The sequence below is a fragment of the Ostrinia furnacalis genome, unplaced genomic scaffold (genome assembly GCF_004193835.3).
Source record: "Ostrinia furnacalis isolate ACB-3 unplaced genomic scaffold, ASM419383v2 OfSCF6241, whole genome shotgun sequence".
NCBI classification, from domain to species: domain Eukaryota; kingdom Metazoa; phylum Arthropoda; class Insecta; order Lepidoptera; family Crambidae; genus Ostrinia; species Ostrinia furnacalis.
Window position 1 is genome coordinate 112,474 of NW_021136480.1, and position 15,706 is coordinate 128,179.

Here is a 15,706-nt window from a genome sequence, read left to right on the forward strand (position 1 = left end):
ATTCTCGATAAAGTTTTTCTTTTACATTAAAATCTATGCATAATAATGAAGAATTCTTTCTGTCTCTTATTTTTGATAAAAAAAAAACACTTTAACATAAAACATTTTAGAATTGTTAGATAACCTGTTAAGGGAAGATATTGAAGAATATTTATCACAGCCTAGCTTTTTTCGCGACTTTTCCTGCGTGGATTTATTATAGTCTATATTAATTTCACCAAAATCTATTGAGAAGTTTTTGCATTAAATAACAAATAATTAACTTTTTTTTTAAATAAAACCGACTTCAAATGCGTGAACACAAAAAAAAACTAAAAATTAAAAATATTGCGTATAAAAAAGTTCATCCCCAATTTTCCACCCTTGGGGGTGAAATATTTTCTTCAAATTCGCATGAAACCACCCTTTTGATAATACCTATTCAACAAAAAAATAATCGTTCAAATTGATTTATAATCGGCGGAGATATTGCGTATAAAAAAGTTCATCCCCAATTTTCCACCCTTGGGGGTTGTTTTTTCTATTATTAAATTTAAATGGGACCACCCTTGAGGTATTACCTATACGCCAAAAAAAGATTTGTTCAAATCAGTTCATAATTGGCGGAGTTATCGCGTAACAAACATAGAAAAAAAAAACATACGGGTCGAATTGAAAACCTCCTCCTTTTTTGAAGTCGGTTGAAAACGTCTATGATACGATAATTAGAAACAAAGATCAGTTTGAAGGAAACTCTCTGATTTCCTATCATTTTCCTATTTTTGAAGGTATAAACTCCATGGTACCTTCATGGTATAATAATAACCCATGAAAATTATAATTTTGTCCCATGGTTTTCACTTGTGAACAAAAGACATCAACGCGTCAAGTTCATTGCATTGCATACTACGACAGGTTATTCCCTTTTGGTTGGTTAGGATTGTTTTAAAACCAGATATTTTTGTTCATTTCTTATGCATAGTACTTAAACATTTAACTTGTTTTTAATACTCGTTCCTTAGATATTAAATAAAGTAGGCACTGAAAATGTTGTGCAAACTTTTAAGTTCTTAAATCGCCATAATATGGGTTATTGAAAGTTAACATAAAAATAAGTGTAACTAGCTGACCCGGCGAACTTTGTACCGCTCATGTTCATCAGAAATAATGTAGGATTCTAATGGTGAAATATTTTTTCAAATGGATCCAGATATTACGGAGCCTATTTAATACATACAATCAAATCTTTCCTTTTTATAATATTAGTGCAGTTAATGTTTTTTTTGGATCACACGTAGATTTACGTGAGTTCGGTACATAAACCTCTTATGTATGACCATTTGTATAAACTAATTAAACAATCCACTATTTGCCTACGCATAAAATCATATAAGTACCTACCTAGTTATACAATCGATAAAAGTTTTATCCTATTTCAACATAGGTACAAAAAGGTTTTTAAAATGCGGACAAAAGATTTTAACTCAAGTTCAATGCCTTTCCATGACTATTTCCTATTTGGACGTTTATTTCGTTAAGTATTGTTCGGTCATAAACTTGTTTTAGTACAAAATGAGTCATATGTAGTTAAATTGTTTCCTGACTTCACTTAAGCCTTATTTGTGAAGCCTTTAGACCAGACAATTTAGACCTAACAAAAAAATAACCATGTAACTTCAAAAAGTATTTAACAAAGGAAGTTTTTAAGAAAAACCAAGGAGGGAAAAAGAGAAAGAAAAAATATTTTATAAACACTGGAGATTGGGAATACGTTATTAAAACTTAGGGAATAGAATCGCTTCTCAAAAAAAATTCCTGCCTAAGGCAGTTCAATTTTTTCAAGTTATTTATTAAAACTGTTGTCAAAAATACTAGTGTTTAGTAATAGAAATGCACATAAAAAGCCTAGTTTTTATAAATGTAGTCATATAAGTAATATTATATATTATAAATTTTATATTATTATTATAAATTTTGGTTGTGGGAAACAATAAATGATTTTTATTTATTTATTTATTTATTATTTTTTAAACAGCCAGTGCATGCAGTAAGCTAAGAGTAGGTAATAAGTTACTATCATATTCTTGTAAACCTTTCATCATAAATTCTATAATTAAAAAACCTATTTCAAGATCTCCGATCGTTTCATATTTTAATATTCAATTTACATTTTTATAGCCCAATTCGATTCAACAAATAAAAATGTTTCTTATACGTCTATAAATTGTAAAGCACAATTTTACTGCCGATATGGGAGAGTGTACTAAAACTTAATATCCACATTTCACTCTTATATTTTATTGTTTCTCAGTACCGATTCCCGTTAAGGCCCAGCACTAAAATATCCTCGACTGACATCACCCTCATCTTTAGTCGGATACAGAGTTCAAAATTGCGTAAAAAGCACTTAGTACGTTCCACGCCACGGCCCCCGACGCAAGCGCAGCCAGTTTAACACCAGACCGAGCGTAGGGCGGACGCCATGCGAAAAAAAACGAACAATTCAAAAATCGAAACGACCCACTAGACCGCGTTCCTAAATCAAAATTTAAGTGTCAAAACCCAACGCGAGAAATTAAAAAGTTAACCTGTCATTCCAAACCATATGGCCAGTCCAAGGATGTGAACGTTTTTGAACCGTGCATGTAAAGGAATGTGGTTTTAGTGCCGATGCCACAAGAGCGAGTGTTGTGTGCGTTTTGTTTTATTTTTCATTGTTTTTAATGGTGGCGGTGTCAACCTTCGAAGGTGCCAGTCGGCGTAGGATTTAAAATTAGCTTTTTTCAAAAGGTAAGTTCTTAACTATAGTTCTTATGTTTTAGCTATTAAGTATTTCTTTTAGTATGAGGTCTCTAGTAGTGTAGAGTGTAGAGTCTAATTAAGAGTTATTAGACTCAAAAATTGGATTTATACAGGATGGCTTTTAAAAGAAAGAGGTTTTTTTATTATTTGAACTTTAGCTGAATCGTTTCTTATTAGAATCGTTAATTACTTGCTAATTATGCTGTATTATGTAATTAGATTTTTTATTATTAAATAGGTATATAAATACATAATGTAGCTTTGTTATGTACTAGTTATTAGCTATATATTACCTGCTTTGTATTGTACAAAGCTCATAAAATATAATTAACCAATAAATATTTTATTCGCTACCGGTCTATAAAACTTAGATAACTAATGAAAGAAGAAAAATTAACTAGTTTTAAGCATAAATAACAAACAATATGAGTTAAGTAACAAATATTAATTATTTCTTGAAAATCAATGCAAAATTACTTATAACATGTATTAATGAAAACCGCTATAATAACATGTTATGTTTTAAATAACATAAATTGATGAACATATAAACATTATAACATATATATAATGTTATATGTAACATGTTCAAACTACGTTTTGACATACATTATTGATCTTTGCATTACTCTTTAGATAAACTTACGTAAGTAAACTCTAAATGCTGATTACACATAGTTACTCAAGTGACCGGTCCGTTAAGAATGGGGTTCGCACATAGAGCCTTTGGTGACGGAGAGGAAGCGGAAACGACAGCGGTTCTCATTCAGAGTAACATCTGAATTACAATTTCGCTTGACTAAACCTAACATATGGTTTCAATAAACTTTAAATACTTAATTAAATTAGTTCTTATGTATTTCGTCAAATGCTCATAATTAAGACCCTTTACATGTCTAATTTTTTGTCCTACCAGCACTTTGAGACAAACATTTGGCAAATGCTGAAAAGAAGCACCCCAACACACTCGTCTGTCCTAAAGTCATAAAAATCTGTCATCATTCATTCATAAAAGATTATTATCGCAATTAGCCCTTTAAAAAACAAGCTGTAGCAATACAGTCAAAACGTCAAACTGTAAGGCTGGGTTGCACCATCTTACTTTAACTTTGACAAACGTAAAAAATCTGTCAAATACCATACAAAAATAGCGATTATCGTTATAGGTGCAACAGAGTTGCACCGAAAACGATAAACCTAAGTCAATTCTCTATTTTAATTATAATGACACGAAAAAGTTTGAAATCTTATAGCACTTTTTCAAGCCCCAGTTAAACCTTACCACTGCTTCAGAATAATAACGGCCAGTGCTTATAAAGAAGAAACTCTTTAAAAAAATGGCCTCCGCAGAATAACAGCGTCCTGTTCTGGGGTCTACCTTAGAGCAGGACACAATGCTGAGCGGATGCCATTTTGGTCCACAACTGTGCAAGTATTTTAAGCTGTATACAGTATTAATTTAGTAGCAATAAAGAAATTCTATTCTATTCTATTCTATTCTATGTTGGGCCAAATAAAATATTTTCTTTCTTTCTTTCTTTCTTTCTATAAGTCATTCGCTACCGCTTATTACTGTAACTTACTCCAAAGTAAATGCGAACACGTTCTTTTAGACTGACCCGATTGACTCAGCTTACCAAAACCTTTTTGGAATTACTTGTCAATCTTGTCGCCAAACCTGTTAGAGTAAGCTATAAGCTTTTAAGCTCCTAGCCATAAGAAACCAATAAGTATAGTAAGCTTTTTATTGTTTTCTCTAGACAAATATGACAGTTACATTGTACATCTTTCTTTTCAAAAATAAAGGAATGTTTTTTTTGTAAAATGTTCTGTCTACAGTATTAAGAGTACTTTCCCTCCAGGTGGCATTACAAAATTCCACCCTGTATTGTATATTATGGATACTCGTAGATCAAGATTATAGAAAACTGGTGCAGAAGGATTTCCTTTAGACAAACATCTTCCTTCCTCAACATCTTTCCATTGGGTCTTGTTACAGCCATGTGGTTCCAGTAATGTATAATAGGACGACCCTCCCTCTTCCGGCGGATGTTGTAAGGGACAAATATGCGAATATCATGCCTTCCCGACCCGTCTGGCCAGCGTGGGGAGTGTAGGCTTAATCCTCCATTTTACCTCAGTTAATGTATAAATGTCTTTACTTGAAAATGAGGCTGACAAAGGTGACTGAGTTTATTCCGCCACTTCTTCTCAGCACCAGCCCATATGTTGTCCCGAAGTGGTGGTAGGGCAAGCTATATTTGGGACGTGTATAAGTGCCCTGAAAAGGGACTATGTACTTATTTATTTATTTATTTATAGAAACCAACAGCGATACATTGAAAATGTTAGTTATAAGATTTAGACTGATAGTATAGCCAATGACAGGTTTCCCTTTTTATAAAAGTACATTGTTGTTGTTGTACTGAATAAACTATTTCGTTACTTTTATAGACTACTAGCTGAGCCGGTAGTATCTCTTATGTTCCTATTTCCATAATAAATAACGTAGGATTTTAATGGAACTTTTCAAATCGGTCCACTAGTTTTAGGGCCTATTCAATAAAAATAAGCAATCACATCTTTCCCTTATAATATTAGTGTAGATTAAGTCGACAAAACAGCTAAAAATAAAAAAACAGTTATATTTTATGTTTTAAAAATATTACATTACATTATCAATTTACTATACAATGGACTTATAAAAAACTTTAAAGCTTTGCCCTAAGGAACCTTCACGACGTATTCCGCGCACCCATTTTGAGGCGCACCAAATGAAGCGGACCTAAACTATTTTTCAAAGCGCACTATTATGTTTCCCTGGTACTTTTTTTCTTATTAATAGACAGACAATTCAAAATCTCTATAAATATAGGTGCGCTTCGAGGAACACCTTTCCTTCACATGCCTACATTTTTAGTTTTATTACAATTATAATCATAGTATAAACTACAGTCAAGTCTATAGTTTGTACTACGATCGATCAAAAAGTAGTCGAACCTACATCAAAGCAAGGTCAAACGTAATTGTTTTGTGATCTAACACTTTTTGCCGCACTCTACCGAGCGTTGTAAATCACCCATTCAGTAGTTGCAAAACAAAACGTGAATCGAGTATCGATTCGCATTACTACTCGATTGGATTTAATTGTGTTTACATTTTTAAATTGACTGAACTCTATCTTGACAATAATGGTTGATAGGTTAGGACAGTGTTTTTCAACCTGTGGGTCTCTTTAGGGGGGTCGCGAGAGCTCGTAAAAACTACCTCAGTAAAAAATCAGAGAAGTTTTAAAGCTAGATTTATTCGAAATCTAATTATGCGAATGCATAAATGTTGTATAGATTGAAGAATTCGGTCCCTCCCTACGACATCTTTGTAAAAAAAAGCGAAAGGTCGGGGGGTCGCAAAAAAAATTTTCATACTAGGGGTCGCGTCATGAAAAAGGTTGAAAAACACTGAGGAGATAGTTGCTCTACATTATGTTCCACACAGTACTGATTGAAAAAAGAGTAATTAATTATCATTTTGTATTCTGCAAACCTATTAAATGGATCTATACGCTCTTTTTGCTATAAACAAAAGATGCATTGCACCGTCACAATCAATTAAATCTTCGGCTGAATTGCACCAACTTACTTTAACTGTAACTTTAACAATAACCGGTGTTTTTGTATAGTTTGACAGATTTTTGGCGTGTTCAATCATAGACCCCTAGCATGAACTACTTTCGTCTTCGAATCGTTTGCGTACTCGATAAAATTCGATACTCAATCTTCGAATTAGACGATAACGTGACAATTTTGATTCTCAAAATAAGTTTCGTGCAACCACATCTCATACTAAGTTCACTTTACGACACGTTCACAAGGGCGCTGTTGAAGTTTTCTTACTAAATCTTTTGATGGCGATTCGAGTACGCAAACGATTTGAACTCGAAAGTTTTTCGTGCTAGCCGTACTGTACTTGGTAAATAACTAATAATAAGCAATCTAAGCTTGAAATTGAATTTAATTTTCAGCTTCGTTCTGTGTTAAGCTCATTAGTCCAGTCAATTTAGAGAATGCCAACGCTAGAATTCATTTTCATTTGGATTCAAACCACTACTTCACACACTTCTTCTCAGAAACAGCGCAAGAAGATTAACAAATAAGTATTTTTATTAGTCTTTATTATTCTTAATGATGATTTGTAAGTAATATTTTACTTTGTTAATCTAAACCAATAAAATTTTGGACTTTGAAATTGACTAGAAATGGTCACTGAACTCAAGCGCACAGCACAGGAAATAGTTTTTTGAGCACTCACCAAATGGGGTGACAACAACAGGTGTGTGACGCCGGACCCCTAATGTTTTTTTAATCTTTGTGTATACTTTTTATTCCGGAGGTAGCGGGTTTTCGATTCCCGCACAGTACAAGTAAACATTTGTGTGCATGAACATATTTGTTTGTATTGGACTGGGTGTTTTCTATGTATAATAAGTATGTATTTACAAAAAAAAAAGTATTTAAGTATGTTTATATCCGTTGTCTAGTACCCATAATACAAGCTTTGCTTAGTTTGGGACTAGAAGCGCAGTGTAAAATGTCCAAGTATATGTATTTATAAAGGATATTTATACTTTTTACCGAATCCTATATTTTACCTGTTGATTGAAACTGATACGTGATACGATACATCATGTAACGTATCATAATATATTATGTCAGTTACATTTAGGTATGTATTTGGAGAATGTGTTAATAGTGATTGGAAAAGATAGAGTTTATTTACTTCTATAGTACTTTAGTCTATAGTCTGATGTCCTTTTTTTATTTTAATTAACTTATTTAATTTCACAGGTTTTAGGCCTTATTACGTAATTAAATAATTCATTAACAATAAACAAAAGACAACACTGCTTCTCACAAAAGGAACTTTAAACTCCCTATGTTCTACTGATTAATTTCGTTGCGGGTCCAATGACAGTTTAACTTTCCCCTGGGACAAACTTGACCATCACTGGTTGGGTTTTATTGGCGGTCAAGCTGTAGATCCTGTGGGCTAATTCAAATGCATTTGTCGAGAGTAGAAATCGTCTGTCAAATAGTTTTCTAGTAATCAATTTTGAACTGATTGTCAAGGTAATACAGTTGAAAATTGAATATCAAAGCCAGACTACGCCTAATGTCAGATCAGCCGATGGTAGATGCCAAATTTCCAATATCGCGTACGAAGACGGAGAACTTTGTCAATATAGTGGTACATAAGGGTCATAATTAGTGGATGCCGACGATTTTCGCGCTGTCATCTCAACGACTGCCCACCCTGGCTACACAGGAGATGTAGCGGTGGGAACGAGAGGTGGGAATAGTCCCGTGATCACAAAAATACTGTTGATTTAACATTGTGCCAACACTATGCTTTATTTAAATTAAAATTACACTCTACATCAGTATATCGATTGTGAAAGTTACTCTATCAAGTATGACTCACAAGACAATATCATAATCGTACAAATATACATTACTAAAGGGCATTTATCCCCCGACTATATGACTTCATACATCGCATCCGGCTGTCGCTATGACGTCACCGCTGTAGGCGCTCTGCTGTGGGTGGCAACCTTGACTTGCCTCCACGTAATTATAAAATATGTACGTCTGACATTGGGAGCAGAGGCTGTTTGTTAAGATTTTTGCATGTAAAATGCATAATTATATCTCGAACGTGACAATATTGATTGACCTCTAAGATGAGTCTTGAATCCTAAAATTTTTTGTTTTTTTTTTTGTTTTGACATTTATAAGTGCCAAAAAAATTGGTCTAAACTGAATAAAATACTTTTGATTTTGATTTTCGATTTTCATATTTTTAAAAATCAAAGTAAACTAAAGAATTTTTGTTTCAAATTTTAAAATTTTTGTATTTTTATCGACTACGATAAGTATTCTTCTTCCGTATCAAATTGTGGATGTCGTAAAAGGCAACTGAAAACTGGCAAACTGTCTCTAGACCACATCTAAATCGGTTCAGTAGTTGAAAGGTAACAGACAGAGCTCATCATCATCATCATTATCATCATCATCATCTCAGCCATAAGGACGTCTACTGCTGAACATAGGCCTCCCACAAAATGCTTTCCATGTTTCCCGGTTGGTAACGGCCTGCGTCCAGCGCCTTCCTGCTACCTTTATGTCGTCGGTCCACCTTGTCTTGGACGTCCCACGCTGCGTTTTCCGGTACGCGGCCTCCACTCCAGAACCTTGCTGCCCCATCGGCCGTCAGTTCTGCGTACTATGTGCCCTGCCCGTAAACGAACTAAAGTCGCTGACATAGCCCGACAGATTAGCAAGCTGAAGTCACAATGGACAGACATAGCCACTTGCGCATATTACAATATAAGTACAGATGCGGGCAGCGCAGGACCGTTTGTTAAGGAAATTCTTGGGGGAGGCCTTTGTCCAGCAGTTGACGTCATTTGGCTGAAACGAACGAAGTACACAGGTTTAAACGTACCTATAATCGAAACTGGATTAAATCGAGTATAGTTGTTGCAATCCACGAAAGCGAGTGAGCTTTACATGTGTGGTGCCTCACTACTATTCGTTTTGTAAAGCTCACTCGCCTTCGTGAGTTGCAAGAACTATAATAACTTCGATCGATTCTAGGTACTCGATTCACTAACTTCGGATTCACTTTCTCAGAACTGTAAATCAGTTATATTGGTGACACTGTTCACAATACTATTACAAAAACTATAAATACGTGACAAAAGGTCTTTGAACCCTTAATAAAACTATAACATTGACCTTTAGTAGTTATTTAATAGTAAAAAACACTAAGGATATTGTTTTTTTGCAGTTTTATGCATTTCTAGAACCACCAGTATTCAATTTTGAATAAGTTGATACTAAATTACCGTTTAACAGTGATTATTCTTTCTAAAACCATAATAACAAATGCACCACCTACTTACATACTCTATTTTTCTGTTTAACCCAAAAGTAGACTGGAAAAAATGCACTTAAGTTCACCTTTTGTACCTCATTTTTGTGTTCAATATTTATAATTAATTTCTCAGATCTGAGGGTTGAATTCTTACCACTTGCTTTTTTTGACCCATTAAAATGGTCTGTCCCTACCAACCACAGACGGGGGCGGCAGGTTATGTGGGGCTCGACCCCACTAAAACCTGGGCTTTTAGGGTCAATTTTTACTAGACCATAAAGACCTTCTATGACCTCTTAAAAGATAAATAGCTGACCAAAAATAATAGACACCTACCTACATACTACGCGAACTACTACATTCGGTAGTCATCATCATTATTTACCTACTTTTTGTTGATGCAAAATTATGATTAATCGAATGCTTCTTTTTGTGTCGACACAAGTAAATCGATGCAATAATCGATAATCGACTCATCGATACTAAATGCGTTTTGAAACCATCGAACGGTGGGAGTGTTAAGCAATAGCGCGAATCGTCAGGCACTAACAGGCAATTTCTAAATTGAGAGTTTAAACTTGAGAATCCTAATAAAATTATCTACTTAAGTATGAACTTTTTAAGTTACCTACCCTAAATTGAGAATTTGAGATGTTTCTCAAGCCGAATGCTTAATGTTGATTTACTCTCAATTTTTAATTTAGCAATGAAAATAGGTCTAAATTCATATTGAAGTGGAAAATGAGCTCGCTGAAGCTAAAAATCGAAATTCAGAAAAAAAGGGGGTTTCTCTACGTTAGTAAAAAATGTGGTAGGTACTAACATAACTTGCGTATAATATGTAGATCAGGGATGTTATGGATATCCGTAAACGTAATCGAAACTTTCGGATAACCGAAAAAAAAATATCCGAAACCGTAACCGAAACCGGTATAAAATTATTCCTATATCCGTAATCCGTATCCATAACCGAAACTACATATCCATAACATCCCTAGTGTAGATTGTCTTTGCGCTTTGCCATATTATTATTATTCTGTGGCTTTGCTCCAAATCGGCTTAGTATTTTCCGAGCCTATTCAATACATACAAACAATCAATAAATCTTTCCACTTTTATAATATTATTGTAGATGGAACTTGGTCAAGGCTTGTTGTGTTTGTTTCTTCAATTCAAATAAAAACCATCGCTTTTTGTGTTATAATTGCAATACCATTAATTAGAAATGCTAATTACTTAATGATTCAGTAATTTCGTGACAATGAAGGACCATAGTGAATGATCTAGGTTAAAATGACTATGGTTGAAAACTAAACAGTAGAGCACAATGAATAGGCAGACTTAGGGCTATGATATACAGGGTGTCCCAAAAAGTAGTGTCAAGCCGAAGCCCAGAGGTAGAGCGTCACTAGGGCTATCCAAGTCATCCCATGTAAGTTCCGCGATTTTTGATAGTTTTCGAGTTATGATTGTTTTAAATTTATGTGCTTAGACACTTTTTTGATCACTGTGGCGCGAATAGTCAAGTTGCATGCTTGATTTTTTTTATTATTATTAGATGAATACTAGGCCTAGCTGATTCAGAAGTATTTACATCCATAACACCTATGTCCTGTATATGGCAATAGATGTAAAAAAATATTTTTTCTTTATTAATTGAAGCTAAGTTACACCGCCTTATTTTAACCATGACTTTAACCATAGCCGGTATTTTTGATATAGTTTGACAGACTTTGAACGTTTGTTAAAGTTAAAGTAAGATGGTGCAACCCAGCCTAAGTAGGCTTATTACATTTATGTAATATTTGATGTTTAATTACACGATTGTTATTATAAAGAAAACACTACTAAAATTCAATTAATAATAAAATTGATGTTACATACACGAAATAAACTAGTTTTTGTAAGGTTTGATAACTATTGGGTAACAATATACCTAAAATAAATAATGTACAATCAATTTTGGTAGCTGCCTAATTTATAACTTACAGTTACTCAATAAAATATTGCAAAATATTAACATTATTATGTAACAAACCAATTTTATATTAAAACAAGAAGCTTGCAAGCTTATGAAATGTCATCAAAATTATAGGTTTTCCTAAAGATGATTCAACGAACGCCTTTGGTCATTTGACCTAAGATAGAGTCGCTTACCAATTCTCATTCCCATTCAGTCTACCCACACTATCAATGAATAATTTATAACAGAACTTCAAAACTATGCCCATCTCAACTGTACTTCTCTCGCTCGCTCGCATAGGAATGCTTAATTTAGTGACAGAGAAAGATAGAGTCATTACATCGAAACCAATTTGCAGAATAGACCTTAACATATGTGTGAAGACATAGTGATAGCAGAAGCGTTAAAAGTTAGGACAGAAACATTATTTATGGTATAACTTTAATGCATTGTTTTTGAATTGACACAGTTGGCTTAATTTTACTTTAATCTTTTAAACCTAGCTACATGTAGTAATTCGCAAAAGGATTTGTTTTGGACTAGTAGTAAGTTAAACGAGTGCAGACAGTATCACAACAGTAGGGACTTTTTATAGGAACTTTTTTAGCGCATTAAAGACCTGTGCCAAGATTACGTGTATTATTGTAAGCTCGCCACATTTTTATAATTAACTTCAAAATTAAAAAAAGTCTTTAATTAAAGTTCTACCTACTTTTATTTAGGTACACTTTTTTTTAAATTTAGCTGTTTGAATTTGTTTTATTAATCAGTTCTCCAACAAGATCTAAAATTACCAATGTGTTTTCTATCCACGAAAGTGTTAAATTCGCTACCGCCCATGCCATAGCCACAAATTTTAAAAAGGATCAAGACACATGGCAAGACAAGTTGTTGCAACCCACAGATCAACGTTAACGTTACTCAAGCTTCTGAATGTAAAACCCAAGGTTTTTCGCATTCGTATGCGGAACACGTATTCTTGATGCGAATGAATAAATAAAGATTTTTTGACAAAATTGGTTTCTGAATGCTTTGACCGATAATGAGTTGAAACTGTTGTTTTATTTATTTTGTAAATCTTTAGCTGAAAATTTTAAATACTACAGACATATGTGAAAAATTAAACTAAACGAAAGACACATATCGTCCAGGGAATAAAATATCCATTTGTAACATTAACATTAACAAAAAATATCCTAATGTTTTAAGCGACTTCAGAAACTTAAAAAGAGGTTTTTTATTATATTTTATTCAAAATTTACAAAAGCAAGAATTGACTTTTCGTAGATAAAAATATTAAATAACATAATTGAGCAATAATGTCTGGATTATAATTATGTAAGACGCTGGCAGATAATAAAGTGTAAATAACAAACTTTTTATAAAAACGACACACTACCGCAATGTAAATTAACATACAGCGCCATCTATTATCCCCAAAAGGCACCTCCATGTGTACCAATTTCACAACCTAGCGCCAAAACTATTTGTCAAAGACAAACACAAGATAATCTCGACCGTTGCGCCATCTTGCGACATGCGCCCGCGCTCGCCCTTGCCAGCCGTAGCGGGTTCGATTCCCTGACCTTGCATCTTCGGACGTGCCACGTCTTATAAGGAAATGATTTGGAAACTCACATGTCTGCAAATATTTGGATGCCGTGATTAGATAGTTAACATGTTTTTAGGAAAGAAGCGACAACCCCTGACTGCTGGTTTAGTATTTTGCCTATTTAAACTATCAACATCAGGTCATTTTAGCCCGGTTTCTGAATTTAGATTTCCAGCTTAGGTGTGCTTACTTCTACTCAAAGATGAATTTAATATGAAAAGTTCATACTTGATTAGAAGATGGGCACGCTCTAGCCAAAAAACTCAATTCAGAAAGTGGGAAAAGATAGTCTCCACTGCAGGTGCATAACCCTATCTATTCTTTAACAGAGGCAAACGATGGATTTGGTACCCCTACGCTGCCCAAACTGGCCATAGGCGTTAAGGAGGCCTTATACTCGTAGTTAGTATAAGGTACGTACATGATAGTGATCATGAAATGTATGAGGATTTAATGATCGTCAGTGCAGGTGCAAAATTTTGATAACGTGTGTCATTTTGATAATAATATTATGTGCAAATATTTGATGCTATTCAATAAATATTTCCTAACTCAGATTGTATGTAACTAGGAACTAAAAGACCTTCCACCGAACGAAGATCATAATACTCATGAATATTACGTAAAAACAAGACAATAATGAATGACAAATGATAGTGCAAAACCTCTGAGAAAATCCACTTCAAGATTAGATTAGTCATCTAATATAGCCTTTAGATGGCATCAGCTTATAAAATGTTAGATAAAACCCATTTGCATATTGACTTTATTGAAAAACATCTTAGTTTGTTAAAGGATTGTAGACTTTATTGCGTGGGTAGTAAGGATTGATGTGTCAAGCTGCGTGTGCGCCGACAACCGGCCTCGCGACGAGGCCGTCAGCTGTGGTTGTTGTCACAGTAAAAATTGATTTGGTATTTCATTGATGACTTTTTACCTTTCAAAACAAAATAATCTATCTACGAGTATCTATCTATTTTTGACCCGCATCTCACCTGATGTAATATGATGATCAGAATGAAGGTGGAAGCGAGATTTACTTATTTATAGCAAAGAAAATTCAGGAAAAATTTAAAGGGGAAAAACGGGATCCACGCGTACGAAGTCGCGGGCGGCCGCTAGTTTAGTATGAAATGAACATACTGTGTATTCGTCTGGACTATGTTTGAGGCTTCAACAGTGATTATTTACGATATTTCATATAAGTATTTGTGCATGTGGAAATGTACAGTCATCAAGCAAAACACTGAGAATCTTCTGTGGTTGTAATACGTCCTATTTTGCCACAATTTTTTTTATATCTAATGCACTGTTGAGTAAAGAACTTTACAATTGTAATACAGTCAACCTAAATGGTTCGTGCCCCAAAGTAGCCAAAAAATTCGCAACACGTCTTTGTTACAATTGGAATAAGGTTGTGTTCTCTACTTTTTGGTCACTTTGGGTGTCATGAAGTAGACCCAAGTACTTGATGCTGACTGTACACAAGGTTTTGGCAAACCGTGTTGAAATGATTTGTTTAGCAAAATACAAGATGAGCGTAACGAAAGATACGCGAATGTGTACATCGAAGCTACGAAATGCTGACGTACGTAGGTAAATTATGCGTTTTCTGAGTGAAGTATTTCTAAATGAACTAAAGACGGAAAGCATAGTGGGCAGGGCCTCCACTAGGTGGACCGACGATCTGGTGAAAGTGCCTGAATGCAGGCGGCACAGGACTGGTCATTGTGTAAATGCTTGGTTGAGGCCTTTATCCAGCAGTAGACGTTTATATTTCTTTATTTTTTTTTTCATTTGGCTGAAACGAACGAACGAAATGAACTAAAACATTTTGGTCTCTGTGTATTATTTATTGAACTATCATCATAAATTGGCCGCTGCGATACAAGCTTTCCTGCTTAGTGCAGAGACCGCCAGAATAAATTGTAGAATGTGACATCTTTTAGTAATAAATACTCTTTTACTTTTAAATAAAAAACAGTCCACTTTTCCATGCCATGACAGCCTGTAATTAAAATAGCACCTAATCCTAATACCAGTGTATGTAAACCCTTTTGTTTGTATTTGTGTCTGTCTTGTTTTCCTAAATAAAATAACAAACTCTATCATTTATTGAATTATCTATAAAAGGCATAACTTTTTGAAAGTCAGTTCATTCACATAACAATCCCAAGATTATTGCAATATTTATACTAACTTGTAACTTTTTGTAACCGCCAATAACCCGTAGGTGTTAGCCTTAAGAACCTACGCAGAATACCTTAAAAGTGTAGTTTTTAATGTTTTGACCATTGATATTTGCATATTCATATAGGTACAGACGGCCTTTTTGAGACACATTTAATTATCACAAAGTGAAAGAAATTGGATTTATTACATCCGTTCCTAAATCTTTCTTATTTGGGAAAGGATAT

At 34.1% G+C, this 15,706-nt stretch overlaps 1 protein-coding gene across 1 annotated transcript in view; it reads left to right on the forward strand.

The window, feature by feature from the left end:
* Positions 1-2,406: 2,406 nt before the first annotated feature.
* The window catches only part of pio (zona pellucida domain-containing protein piopio), a 68,424-nt gene continuing 55,124 nt past the window's right edge, over positions 2,407-15,706 (forward strand). Inside the window, exon 1 of the mRNA XM_028317462.1 lies at positions 2,407-2,769. The gene's annotated coding sequence lies outside the window, so the exon portion shown is untranslated. The remainder of the gene's footprint in view (positions 2,770-15,706) is intronic.